This window comes from Nicotiana attenuata, unplaced genomic scaffold, assembly GCF_001879085.1.
Source record: "Nicotiana attenuata strain UT unplaced genomic scaffold, NIATTr2, whole genome shotgun sequence".
NCBI classification, from domain to species: Eukaryota; Viridiplantae; Streptophyta; class Magnoliopsida; order Solanales; family Solanaceae; genus Nicotiana; species Nicotiana attenuata.
Window position 1 is genome coordinate 271,069 of NW_017670682.1, and position 14,876 is coordinate 285,944.

Here is a 14,876-nt window from a genome sequence, read left to right on the forward strand (position 1 = left end):
ACTTTCCACAAGTCTTCACAAGCTGAAGATTTAGAATTTACAAATCAAAAACTCTAGATCTAAGTCTTACAAAACAAACAAAAACAACAGAAAATTCCATAAAAATACTGTTACATTGAGTTTTCTTAGATTAATTTCAAGTACTAGCTACAGATTCGAAACCTAGATAAATATGAAAAATGGCATGAAATTCCTTGTGATCAGCTGCTGAAGTTTCAGAGTGTGTCTTGGGCGCATTTTCAAATCCGTTTGGTGTTATTAAAGCTATTTTGATTGGTTTTCTGTCTGATTTGGTGTGAAAACATCTACCGGGTTCATTTGAGATTATTTTTGGGTTGAACCACTGCTGGTTGTGATTGATGTGCGTGTTTATTGCTGCTGACTCTATCTCCTTCTTCTCATTTCACATCAATTCCAGGTACACAGTTGTAACTCTGATAATTGTGAGCTGAAAATGTGAAGAACGCATTTATGTGAAGAATTGAAGCACGAGTTTTGATTTAGTTTATTTCCTGATTCGTGTACTCAGACATTTAGTTCAATAATGTTATTTAGGTCATTGTTTATATTGTACTAATTGGACTGTATGAGCTGCTATTTCTCAGATTTATGTGAACATTATGAGTTAAACATTAGTAGTAGTTAATTTCATGGTAGGTTGATAGAATAATTTCATGTTAGTTGTAGTTAATTTCTTGTCATGGAACTGTTTAGAACGTGTGAACTAAGGCTAAAAGGCTGCTTAAAAATGCTGGATTAGGTGCTAGGCTGTAAACTGAGCATCGTCGTGTTCGTTGTTATTCCAATAAACATGATAATCCCTGTTTAACTGTTAACAAATGTGATTAAGTTTGTAGGTAGATCACCATTAGTTGATATCACGTTCTGCTCAAAATAGATCGTCAGATTCTCTATTTTCGTTTCATTGTTAGTATTGACTGAGCTTTGGCTCACGTTAGTTGGACTGTAAGGATTGGGCTCAACGCAGGCCCAGCTGAAAAATAGCCAGGCCCATTTTCCTTTTAATTCAATTAATTTGAGGCCTAGGCAGTATAATTTGAGGCCTGGGCCCAATGGCAATGTCAGAAGCCCAAGCTGGGCAAGTTCTAAATAAAAAACAGCAATATTTACCTGCTTCCTGGGCTGATTTCAAGGCCCAAAAACTGCTGAGAACTTGGATTACATGAAAGTCATGGACCTGAAGTATAGTAGTCCTTAAATAATACCAATTAACTAGGCTTTAGAGACAATACTTAATAAAATCATAGTTCTTCAGGTTGACTTTAAAAATAAAAATGAGGTGCGCCGTGCCAAATAAAATCACAAATAGCGTGGCCCTCTTAATTGTTTCCTAAAAATATGTAGATCTCGGGATGCGCCATTTAGCAAATTCCATGGCTTCCCGCAAAGTTAATAATGCGCTAGTTGCTTTAGGTTCGGCATTTAATAATACTACCTTCCTAAACTCGGGTGCACATTTATGTGACCCAAATCCAAATCCCAACGGAGTTGAAATGTGTCAAAAGCCACGGGTGCATTTATGTGACGTGGTTCGAGACGTGTTTTCACGACGTTGCAATTCTCTTTAAAAAAATTAATAATAAAGCGGTTTAAAGTCAAAAAGCACATAGATTAAGACATGTATTAAAATCAGATATTTAGCCATTTATAACAGTTTAAGCGACCGTGCTAGAACCACGGAACTCGGGAATGCCTAACACCTTCTTCCGGGTTAACAGAACTCCTTACTCGGATTTCTGGTTCGCGGACTGTTAAACAGAGTCAATTCATCCTCGATTCGGGATTCAACCGGTGACTTGGGACACCATTAATCTTCCAAGTGGCGACTCTGAATTTTTAAATAATAAATCCCGTTTCGATTTTCCTTTAATTGGAAAAACTCCTCTACACCCTTCCGGGTGTAGGTAAAAAGGAGGTGTGACAGCTTTGGCGACTCTGCTGGGGAAAAGAACCCAGAGCTTCGGTTTAGGGTTCGAGAATTCGAGCTTGGAATAATTGTTGTATTTGGCTTTGTTTATTATCTGATTTTCTTACATGTTTGGGACTAATGTGCAAAATGTTGCTTTTTACTGCTTTGATATTATTTGAATTGTATATAAACTGTGACGAAACCCTTCTCTTCTCATCTCCGGGGATGTGCTTACTGGTTGAGACTCCCTATTCTGTTAGTGTCATACCTTAATATAAGAAAGAGGCGGGACAAGTTACTAAGCCGGATGGCCTTTTGGTTCCCGGTACGTAGCCCTCTCCTCGACTCGAGTTGTCCGCTCGGGTACACAGTCTAGAACATATACCCAGGTTTTGAACCTAGAATAACTTGACTTCATGCCGGATCCCTAGTAGGAACGCTTATTTGCATCACGTGCATATGACTTAGGGGACTCAACATAGGGGTTGGGTCCGTCTAGGACAGGTGTACCCGAAATAATGGACCATCCTGATGCATCCTACTTGTGCATTTATCTGTTTTGGATTTGCCTGCTGACCGATTTTTAAAGGAAATAGTGATATGAGGGTTAAAGAGAGATAATTACCTATTTGGGAAAAAACCAATGTCCAAATAGCGTCGAAACTCTGCCGAATTTTTGAGAAAAATAGAAAAAGAAAGAGAAAAAAAGAAAAAGAGAGTCTTGTTTTCAAAAATAGTTTGTTTTATGGAAAGAAGAAAAGGAAAAAAAAAGAGTCTTGTTTTTTTTTTTAAAAAAATAGTTTGTTTTATTTGCCAATGGAAAATGAAAAAGATGAAAAAAGAGAGTCTTATTTTATTTACCAATGAAAAATATAACAAAAAGGGTCTTGTTTTCAAAAATAGTTTGTTTTATTTGCCCGAACTGTGCCAGTTTGATTCTCACAGGGTGTGAAATACGTAGGCAACCCCCATCGGGTCCAACTTCCCTTTTGCAAAAGTAGCCAAAAAATAACAAAAGTTTAGTTTTGTCATGAATAAGTCAGGTGAGGCCATTCTTGTCTAAAACAAGCCGTATGTCCCTAAAAGGGCGCCGGAAGGCTGGTTTTGCAAGAACAGCCACCTTGGGTCATTTTCAACGGTTAGCGGGCACAACCTTAAAATCTCCCTTTCGGAAGTGCTGAAAGGCCGTATTTGCAAAACCGAGTCTTTGTTTTCGAAAATAACAATTTTCAAAAATAGCCACTTTTCCTTTTAAGTCAAAGTGAGTCATTAAATATCCAGCTTTCTGTAAATGGTCACAACTTTACCTTAAATTCCTTTAAATAAACATCCAGGATGACTACAGTTGACATTGAAACCTTCTCAGTCTTGCGTGCAGGCCCGCGGCGATGCCGAATGATGCCCCGCGGGCCCCAGGATGTGAAGCTTTGATGTACCCTTGATCTAGTTTTTAATCATCGAATCTGTATTTTGTTATTTTGAGTCTGCTTTTGTAGTTTCCTTTTCAAGAAAAACAAGTAATCTAGTAGCTTTGTAATCGAAACTTTATTAATGAAAAATTTGAAAAAATCCCAAAATTTATTTCCTTATTTTTGCATTTAGTTGCCAGAACTACGCTCGGTTTGATTCATGCGGGGTCATGATACGTAGGCAATCTCCATAGGATTCGACCATAACTAATAAAATAAAAGAAGAAAAAAAGGGAAAAAGAAGAGAGGAAAAACGAAAAGGGAAAAGCACGAGAAGAGAAGTAAGGAAAAAGGAAAGTAAGAGCAGAAAAACAAGAGAGAGGCATGGGAGAGTATAAACAAAAAAAAAACAAGAATGCAAAAGAGAGGGAAGAAAAGAAAAGGAAGTTGCAAAATAGAAATAAGGAAAAGTCGGGATGACGCATGGAGTCGAGCAAATGCATAATAGAAATGACTAACTGCTTAGGTGCATTCATTCCCCAAATCTGCGATTACCAATCTGTTAAAGCTCTAACCGCTAACAGAATTGTTGTTGATGTTGAGTCCAGGCAGGTGGTTAGTTTGTGGCATTCTGGCAACTCACCCATACAACACCCGTTCCAAAAATAAAGTGCTCATGGCCAACCAGGGACTTGATGCGGGTGTCATCGATCCTTCGAGAGAGGGGGAAGAGTTGGATGTCAACACGATGAAAGGAGAGATGTATAAGTTGAAGCAACAGATGGCCGAAATGTACCAGGCCTGGGCAAAAGGGCAACCACCACCAGCTTACCCTGCCAACCCTGCCTTCATCCCGCCATTGGCTCAATCACAGGATCATCCTGCCACCGGTTCGTCCCCGGGCTTTCCCATTTACCAACACTACCAGAGCACAACTTCCCAAACACCACCAGCTCCACCACCCAAACCAGTTCCGTACCCTCCTCCACTAGCCACTCCTGTCTCCGTGGCACCCCTTCCCGCTACACTCCACAGATCCTCTAGTGAGCCTTTGTTCCAAAGCCATGATAACCAATATTACCCACCCGAACCCACCTTCAAACCACCAGAACCATGTTCTTACACTCCCCGTTTTGATCTCTCAGCTGAAGAAGAGAAGCCCCCCAAGAACCCCGAACAGGAGGAGATGATACGAAAGGTCAAGAGCTTAGAGCAGTCATTCAGAAATATGCAGGGTCTCGGAGGTCAAGTGAGTGTGGCCTACAAGGATTTGTGCTTGTTTCCCCATGTCCAGTTACCTGCGGAATTCAAGTTACCCAAGTTTGATTTATATGACGGACACGGTGATCCGGTGGCACATCTAAGGGGATTCTGCAGTAAAATGAGAGGAGCTGGGGGAAGGGACGAGTTATTAATGGCATACTTCAGTCAAAGTCTAAGTGGTGCGGCTTTGGAATGGTACACTCGACAGGATCATGCTCGATGGTATACTTGGGACGATCTGGCCCAGGCGTTTGCATGTCACTTTCAGTATAATCTCGAAATTATCCCAGACCGCCTGTCACTGACAAAAATTGAGAAAAAGCCCGGGGAAAGCTTCAGAGAGTACGGTTTCCGGTGGAGGGAACAAGCGGCAAGGGTCGATCCTCCAATGAAAGAAAGCGAGATGGTTGATTACTTCTTGCAAGCTTTGGAACCCACCTATTATGGTCATTTAGTGTCGGCAGTGGGAAAATCTTTCAACGAAGTAGTCAAAATGGGAAGTATGGTGGAGGAAGGGCTTAAATCCAACAAAATCTTGAGCTATTCGGCAATCAAAGCGACTACCCAAGCTATCCTGAGCGGCACAGGGGTGTTGGGAAAGAAAAAGAAAGAAGATGTTGCAGTAGTGGAATCGAGAGCTTGGTCCAGGGGCCCATCACCATATTACAACCAACCTCGACCCCATCCCCAAACCTACCCCCACACTCCATATAGCCCACCACAACACTATCCCCACTTCTCTGTCCACCATGCCCAAACATATCCCCAACATCCTACCCATGCGCAATGGCGCGCACCCACCCTACAAAATGCTTACCCAACTCAAAACACCTACCCACCCCCAAGAGCGTACAAGAATCCCCCTGGAGCAGGTTTGCGGGCCAGCCAAAATTTCAAGCAAGAGAGGGCACAGAAGCAGGAAACTTTCACCCCCTTGGGAGAGTCATATGCAAACTTGTTTGAGAAACTAAAGCAATATAACCTGATTGCACCCATTCCTCCGAATCATGTGGACAAGCGTGCAAGAAGCTTTGACCCTTCTAAAAGGTGTGAATACCATTCCAGTGTCCAAGGGCACGATGTCGAAAGTTGCCGGGATTTGAAAAGAGAGATAGAAAGAATGATTCAAAAAGGGATAATTACGGTCCAGGACAGTGCCACCCAGAACATTGCACAGAAGCCTTTACCTGCACATGATGATGCACATTTTGTGGGGAAGATCCATTGTGACAGGGAGTATGAGAACCTTCTCGGAAACTTGTTGAATGAAGTCAATAATATTGGTGAAGGTTCCAGCAACATTGATGCGAAACTCAGTGGTTAAGATGTCATGCTTGGTAATTGGGAAGACGCTCCATTTCTTGGTCAGCTGGAGTGGAGTTTTGGTGGTTTATGTTGTCATTTCTGTTGTCCGGGTTATTTCAGGGTTGTAATCTGGATATTGTCTTGTGACTCAAACCCTTCTATCTTTTCACCTTGCCTTGTTTGTTTAGACGTAATAGCTTGTTTAGTGCTGTCTAGGTTTGTTTGCTTGTTCTGTTGTTTAAACCCTTTCACCGTCAGTCTAATGCAATTATTTGTTTCCTGCCGTTTCTAGTCATTTTGTTTAGTTTTCTTCTCCTTTTACAATTCTTTTCATGCTGGTTCTGGTGACATGACATGCACGCATAATTCTCAGCCTGGTTTTAAAAGTCAGTTTAGTAATGAAGCAATGAAACAATGTTGAAGATGTAAGGACATTCGAGGGAAATACGTAAGGGCATTTTGAGATCACTTCGAGCCCAAATTGTGTGAAACTGGGGCAGATGGAACATAAAGAAATACTGTTGAAATGCATCATGCCACATCGGTTTGAAGCCAAAGGCAAGTTTGCCCCAAGTCTACAGGGGCCGTTCGTGGTACCGAGATTGTTGTCCAATGGTGCTGGGTAATTGACAAATGTAGAAGGCAAGTGTGTGGATATGGTTAGTAATTCTGGTGCAATCACAAGATGTTGCGTAGTTTGTACTTGGCATGTTTTGGAGATTGAAATGACGAAGGCATTTTGTTCTGCTATCCAAACACTTTATCCTTTATTACCCCTTTGAGCCTCGGTTATTTTCTTGCATACCCCTCTTTCGGAATCAATAATAAAACTCGTAAGCCCGAGCGGGAAAGTAAGTGGAGAAACAAGAGAAAAACAGTGAAAAAGAAAAAAAAAAAGAGAAAAGAAAAAGAAAAGAAAAGAAAAAAGAAGAGAAAAGAAAAGAAAAGGAAAAAAGAAGAGAAAAGAAAAAGAAAAGAAAAGAAAAGAGAAGGAAAAGAAAAGAAATGAAAAGAAAGAACAGAAAAGTGGAAGAAAAGGAAAGATCGCAACAACGAAGTAATTCTATGACATGAACTACGTTTGACTTGATCCCGAAAGGGTACGTAGGCAGCCTCTCTCTGAGGTTCAGTCACACCGAAATAAAAGTCCAAAAGTCCCCAAGGAAGAAACTGGGGCAGAAGTTGTGGTTGTGCAAGAGGTTTGATCCCGAAAGTTGTTGTTTTAAACCCACGTCGAATTGTTTTGAGCCTTTGATACCCTTTCTTTCTAACCCCGTCCAAAAGCCTGCACTACGGTCCAAAGAAAGACCTTCTGATCAGTCTTCAGAGAATGCCAAGTAGAGCAAGAAGAGGTGATTTATGCTAGGAATAACACTCCGGTCCAAGCAGAAAAAGGGAAAAATGAGAGAGTCTCATCAATGAAAACCCTCACGGGTACCGCAAGGCGATGAGAGTTGAGAGAGTCTTATTGGTGAAAACCTTCACAGGCACCATAAGGCGATAGTGAGGTGAGAGAAAGACCAAAATGAGAGAGGCTTGATGGTGAAAACCCTTCGGGCACTACAAGTCGAATAAGGATTGTGAATCAGATCGGATAAGCGGAGCATTGAAGCCCAGTTTCACGGCGAAAAGGTACAACAAGAGCTGAACATCAGGTTTGCTTAACAAACTAGGCCGCAGGTGCATGTTAAGGTCATCAGAGTCGGTATCCACATCCGATAGGTTTCTACTTTGTAGTTTTCTTGTTAGGAATCATCTCTTTCCATTATCCTTTACTCTGTTTACTCCCTCTTCCTGAGTCTGTGTGGTCATAACAAGTGAGAAATGACTTCAAAATCTGCCACCAACTTTCCAATTGAACAAAACGGGATTTGGCCAGCATATCAAATCGTCATAAGTCAGGAAAAAAACAGCAGGCACACTGAGTTGGCAACAATCTACATGCTTTAGGATCCTTGTGAAATACAAGGGCTTGGTATTTGTCAATTCATGCACAATGCAACAAATGAAAGGTTTAGGGTGAACGGATCAAAGGTATTTTCGGTGAAACACGAAAGGTGTGATACATATCAGATGAAGGGTGTTTGGTGAACGGATCAGAGATATTTTCTGCGTTAAGGGTAACAAAGAAAGGGGTTAGCAAGGTCTCCAAGTGAGAATCAGTTATCAAGGCAAGTGAAGGAACAATAAACTTCAAAGCCGAGGCCAGTGGTTAAGTCAAGAAAGAACATCATGTACATGGAGTGGAGGCAATAGACGTGCTTTGGGATTCATATGAGACATAAGGGTTGGGGGATGCCAGTTCATGCAATGCAACGAATAGAGGATATCGGGCCGCCCTCGAAGTTCAAGGCCACAAACTAACCACCACATTTTAAACTCACAAGTTTTCTTTGTCTGAAACAGGAACAAAGCAGTGCAAGAAAGTTGGTTCAACAATAAGGAAAAAAAAAGAAAAGAAAGAAAAGAAAAGGAAGAAGAGGAGAGCCGACAAAAGGGAAGTTTCTAAAATCTTCGTGCTTGCCTGTCTTGTTAGCATGCATAAAATGCTGCCATTGCTTTTCACATTTTTTCCTCCTAGGATCTAAATCTTAGTCTGATGAATCTTTCTCCTAAGATAGAAAACCTAGTCCGATGAACTTTCTCCTAGGATCTAAATCTTAGTCTGATGAATCTTTCTCCTAAGATAGAAGCCCTAGTCTGATGAGCTTTCTCCTAGGATCAAAATCTTAGTCTGATGAATTGTTCTCCTAAGATAGAAGACCTAGTCTGATGAATTTGCTCCTAGGATCTAAATCTTAGTCTGATGAATCTTTCTCCTAATATAATAAGATAGAAGACCTAGTCTGATGAACTTTCTCCTAGGATCTAAATCTTAGTCTGATGAATCTTTCTCCTAAGATAGAAAACCTAGTCTGATGAACTTTCTCCTAGGATCTAAATCTTAGTCTGATGAATCTTTCTCCTAAGATAGAAAACCTAGTCTGATGAACTTTCTCCTAGGATCTAAATCTTAGTCTGATGAATCTTTCTCCTAAGATAGAAAACCTAGTCTGATGAACTTTCTCCTAGGATCAAAATCTTAGTCTGATGAATTGTTCTCCTAAGATAGAAAACCTAGTCTGATGGACCTTCTCCTAGGATCAAAATCTTAGTCTGATGGACCTTTTCCTAGGATCAAAATCTTAGTCTGATGAACTTGCTCCTAGGACAGAAATCTTAGTCTGATGAATCTTTCTCCTAAGATAGAAGACCTAGTCTGATGAATTTGCTAGTCAAATGTCCTTGGTTTTACTCACAAGAGACGTACATTCTAATCAAGTCTTTAGTTTTACTCTCATCATTGCATCAATAGCTTAGGTGATCTACATTTTGCTAACAACTCACAAATCTTCCTAGTGCAAACTGGGGCAGAAAATTTTCTTTGTTTTTTGTCTATTTTGTTGAAGTCAGGAGCCCGCCTGGAGAACAGAGGCATTTATTTCAAATTTTAGCAATCAGGAGACCTCCTGGAGAACAGAGGCATACGTTTCAAATTTTAGCAATCAGGAGACCGCCTGGAGAACAGAGGCATACGTTTCAAGTTTCAGAAGTCAGGATCCCGCCTGGAGAACAGAGGCATACATTTCAAGTTTCAGAAGTCAGGCGCCGCCTCCTGGAGAACAGAGGCATACATTTCAAGTTTCAGCAGTCAGGAGCCCGCCTAGAGAAAAGAGGCATACATTTCAAGTTCCAAAAGTCAGGAGCCCACTTGGAGAACAGAGGCATACATTTCAAGTTTCAGAAGTCAGGAGCCCGCCCGGAGAACAGAGGCATACATTTCAAGTTTCAGCAGTCAAGAACCCGCCTGGAGAACAGAGGCATACATTTCAAGTTTCAGAAGTTAGGAGCCCACCTGGAGAACAATGGAATACATTTCAAGTTTCAGTAATCAGGAGCCCGCCTAGAGAACAGAGGAACGCATTTCAAGTTTCAGCAGTCAGGAGCCCGCCTGGAGAACAGAGGCACACATTTCAAGTTTTAGCAGTCGGGAGCCCGCCCGCATAACAGAGGCATTTATTTTCAAGTTTTGAAGTCGGGAGCCCGCCCGTATAACAGAGGCATATATTTTCAAGTTTTGAAGTCTGGAGCCCGCCCGTAGAACAGAGGCATATATTTTCAAGTTTTGAAGTCGGGAGCCCACCCGTAGAACAGGGGCATATATTTTCAGGTTTTGAAGTCGGGAGCCCGTCCGTAGAACAGAGGCATATATTTTCAAGTTTTGAAGTCGGGAGCCCGCCCGTAGAACAGAGGCATGTATTTTCAAGTTTTGAAGTCGGGAGCCCGCCCGTAGAACAGAGGCATGCATTTTCAAGTTTTGAAGTCGGGAGCCCGCCCGAGCCCGCCCGTATAACAAAGGCATACATTTTCAAGTTCTGAAGTCGGGAGCCCGCCCGTATAATAGAGGCATACATTTTCAAGTTTTGAAGTCGGGAGCCCGCCTGCATAACAGAGGCATATATTTCTCAAAGTTTTGAAGTCGGGAACCCGCCCGTATAACAGAGGAATACATATCAAGTTCAGCAGCCTGAAGGAAAGGAAAAAACACATCAGTTTACAATTCAGAGCGGCAACAATGGATTTCGCCTAGAGGATGCAAGACAGCAAGGCAACAAGAAATACAAGATCAAGTTTGAAGACATTAGATAGGACTTTTGTAATTCATAGATCATAGATTAGTCTAGCTTCTTTTATTTTGACATGGTGTAATAAGGGAGGTCAGCAAGCAGTAGCAGCAGCAACAGCAGTGAAATCACAACTTTATGGTAGTCCCAGCTACCAGATATTCCTGAACTACACTGACCTGATTCCTTTTTTGCCAAGGATATGTAGGCAACCTCGGAAGCAGGGTGCGGTCAACTCTTTCAAAATGATTCACACGGAGTATTCAAACGGGCAAAAATCGCTCGAATCCGCTCACTTATCTTTGCACGGATACTCTTTGTGTTACATTGAGTTACTTTGGACATCTGAAAAATCCCTCAAAGTTGCTAGAAGTTTCAACCTCTAGAATCCCCCCCCCTCCCCCCAAAATAGTGCTCTACAAGTTTCAGGGATCTGAAATTTGAATTTCAAATTCAAATCCTAGATCTAGTTCTTCAAAAAAGAAAAACCAAAAAACAAACAAAAACAACAGAAAATTCCAAAAAAAAAACTGTTACATTGAGTTTTCTTAGATTAATTTCAAGTACTAGCTACAGATTCGAAACCTAGATAAATATGAAAAATGGGATGAAATTCCTTGTGATCAGTTGCTGAAGTTTCAGAGTGTATTTTGGGTGCATTTTCAAATCCGTTTGGTGTTATTCAAGCTATTTTGATTGGTTTTCTATCTGATTTGGTGTGAAAACATCTACTGGGTTCATTTGAGATTATTTCTGGGTTGAACCACTGCTGGTTGTGATTGCTGTGCGTGTTTATTGCTGCTGACTCTATCTCCTTCTTCTCATTTCACATCAATTCCAGGTACACAGTTGTAACTCTGATAATTGTGAGCTGAAAATGTGAAGAACGCATTTATGTGAAGAATTGAAGCACGAGTTTTGATTTAGTTTATTTCCTGATTCGTGTACTCAGACATTTAGTTCAATAATGTTATTTAGGTCATTGTTTATATTGTACTAATTGGACTGTATGAGCTGCTATTTCTCAGATTTATGTGAACATTATGAGTTAAACACTAGTAGTAGTTAATTTCATGGTAGGTTGATAGAATAATTTCATGTTAGTTGTAGTTAATTTCTTGTCATGGAACTGTTTAGAACGTGTGAACTAAGGCTAAAGGGCTGCTTAAAAATGCTGGATTAGGTGCTAGGCTGTAAACTGAGCATCGTCGTGTTCGTTGTTATTCCAATAAACATGATAATCCCCGTTTAACCGTTAACAAATGTGATTAAGTTTATAGGTAGATCACCATTAGTTGATATCACATTCTGCTCAAAATAGATCGTCAGATTCTCTATTTTCGTTTCATTGTTAGTATTGACTGAGCTTTGGCTCACGTTAGTTGGACTGTAAGGATTGGGCTCAACGCAGGCCCAACTGAAAAATAGCCAGGCCCATTTTCCTTTTAATTCAATTAATTTGAGGCCTAGGCAGTATAATTTGAGGCCTGGGCCCAATGGCAATGTCAGAAGCCCAAGCTGGGCAAGTTCTAAATAAAAAACAGCAATATTTACCTGCTTCCTGGGCTGATTTCAAGGCCCAAAAACTGCTGAGAACTTGGATTACATGAAAGTCATGGACCTGAAGTATAGTAGTCCTTAAATAATACCAATTAACTAGGCTTTAGAGACAATACTTAATAAAATCATAGTTCTTCAGGTTGACCTTTAAAATAAAAATGAGGTGCGCCGTGCCAAATAAAATCACAAATAGCGTGGCCCTCTTAATTGTTTTCTAAAAATATGTAGATCTCGGGATGCGCCATTTAGCAAATTCCATGGCTTCCCGCAAAGTTAATAATGCGCTAGTTGCTTTAGGTTCGGCATTTAATAATACTACCTTCCTAAACTCGGGTGCACATTTATGTGACCCAAATCCAAATCCCAACGGAGTTGAAATGTGTCAAAAGCCACGGGTGCATTTATGTGACGTGGTTCGAGACGTGTTTTCACGACGTTGCAATTCTCTTTAAAAAAAATTAATAATAAAGCGGTTTAAAGTCAAAAAGCACATAGATTAAGACATGTATTAAAATCAGATATTTAGCCATTTATAACAGTTTAAGCGACCGTGCTAGAACCACGGAACTCGGGAATGCCTAACACCTTCTCCCGAGTTAACAGAATTCCTTACTCGGATTTCTGGTTCGCGGACTGTTAAACAGAGTCAATTCTTCCTCGATTCGGGATTCAACCGGTGACTTGGGACACCATTAATCTCCCAAGTGGTGACTCTGAATTTTTAAATAATAAATTCCGTTTCGATTGTCCTTTAATTGGAAAAACTCCTCTACACCCTTCCGGGTGTAGGTAAAAAGAAGGTGTGACACCCAGAAACCATATGTCCAGGAATGATTTCCACAAGGAACCTGCTCCTTCTTCTGTTCCGGTGATCTCTGAAATCGGGCCATCTCAAATAGATGAACTCCAATCTACGTACAATATTCCTCCTCATGTCGAGATGGTTCCGGCTGGGAGGTACATCGTGGAGGTCCACAGACCGGGATGTTGTGCTTTTTATGTGTATCCTTTCGTGATTGGTCATACCCTCCCTCTTCTTCCGCTGGCGGAGGAGTTCTGCCGGTTTTACTAAGTTTCCCCGACACAACTGTCTCCGTACTTGTATAAAATCTTTTTGGTACTGATGAAGTATGCGGAGTTGGCTGGGTGTGAGGTTGGCATTCACCACCTTTTAAATTTATTTTCTCCGAGCTTTCATAGGGGTACCATGATACATCTGTACATCGCGGGACCAGGGGGTTGGTGGTTGGAACGGATGACAGGGCGAGCCGGAAGTTTTGGCACAAGTATTTTTCATCAAAACGGAGATGGTGTCGGAACCTACTGGATTTCCACAGCAGTGGAATCATAACCGTAGGTGTCGGTGACGTACACTTGTTATCTAATTTCGTTCTTTCTGATTTTTATTCACCTGTGACTTTTCTGTACAGTTGAGAGACGTGCACCCTTTCCCGTCGTCGGTATTGAGGATTGGGTAGCTCGGGTACTACCTCACATGGTGGGGATTCGAGATTGGGCCACTTTTTTCAAACTCTTTGGACCGAAGGTTCCTTCTGGTAAGTGTTTCTTTTGCTCCGACCTTCAGTTGTTTGCTGTCATTTACTGATACGACCTCTTTGTGGTGATAGGCCGACGGATTTCCAAAAAGAAGGCTCCAATCCCGGCATTTCGCCAGGCCGTTGCATCGGCGGGGATGCAATTTACTTTATCTGAGTCTGTCCGCGGAGGCCGTACTCAGACTGTACCAACAAGGGACCCTCCTCAGGACGTCGTTGTACGGGACGAGATCTCTTCCCGACCTACCTACCTACCACCTCTTAGATGAGTCTTCCAACGGGGATGAATCGCCGTCGAGAAAAAGGAGGAGGGTGGATCTTGGGAAGGCCGTCGCCATCGATCTTGAAAAGAGAAAAATCGTTGCTTCGAGAGTGGCGTGTTTGCCTAGGTTAGGCACAGGGGCCGTTTTTATAGAGGACGCCATTTTGGCGGGGAGGTCCCCTAGGGCCGAAGAGGTATGTCAGGGCGGGGGACCTGTACGATCTGCTGAAAGCGGCACGTCGTCTGCTGCCGGAGGAGATGGAGCGGAGCATGCGGAGTCTGATGGTTCAGGATCAAACATCGATCCCGAAGATGTGCGAGCTTTCTTGGAGCGACATACCGGCATGGAAGTGAGGACGGGGGATCCTAACCGACACGTAGTCATTCCTGTGGATTACGACCTTTTGGCGAACTCTGAGCAGGCAGCGTCGGCATTTGCCCCTTTGTGCGCTGCTTCCGAGAGCATGACGCTTCAGGCGATGAGTGACACAGAGCTATCGCGGAGTATTTACGGCATGGCTTTGCAGGTAAATGTTTTCTCTCTTCTTTTTGTTTTTGGATTTGTTTTGTATGCGTAATCTACTTAAGCTAACATTCTTTCCTCTGCATGTTAGACTTTTATCATGGAGATCGAGCGCGATCGGAGGGATAAGCGAAGGACATCCGTTTTTGGGAAGGTGGCCTCTAAGTACAAAGAGTATCGCACCAAGCATCGTGCATTGGCTGATGTCTTCACTCAAGACAACAATTTTCAGTTGTTCCGTGACAGGCTTAAGAAGAAGGAGGAAGCGTTGGCGCAGAAGGTTGAAGAGCTGAAAGAGCGGGATAAAGAGCTGATGAAGGCCATTGGCCAATGTAGCGAACTTGAGGCGGCTCTTAAGGCCAAGGAGGATGAGTTTGAGGGGAGCAAGGGGGTGATGGCCGAGA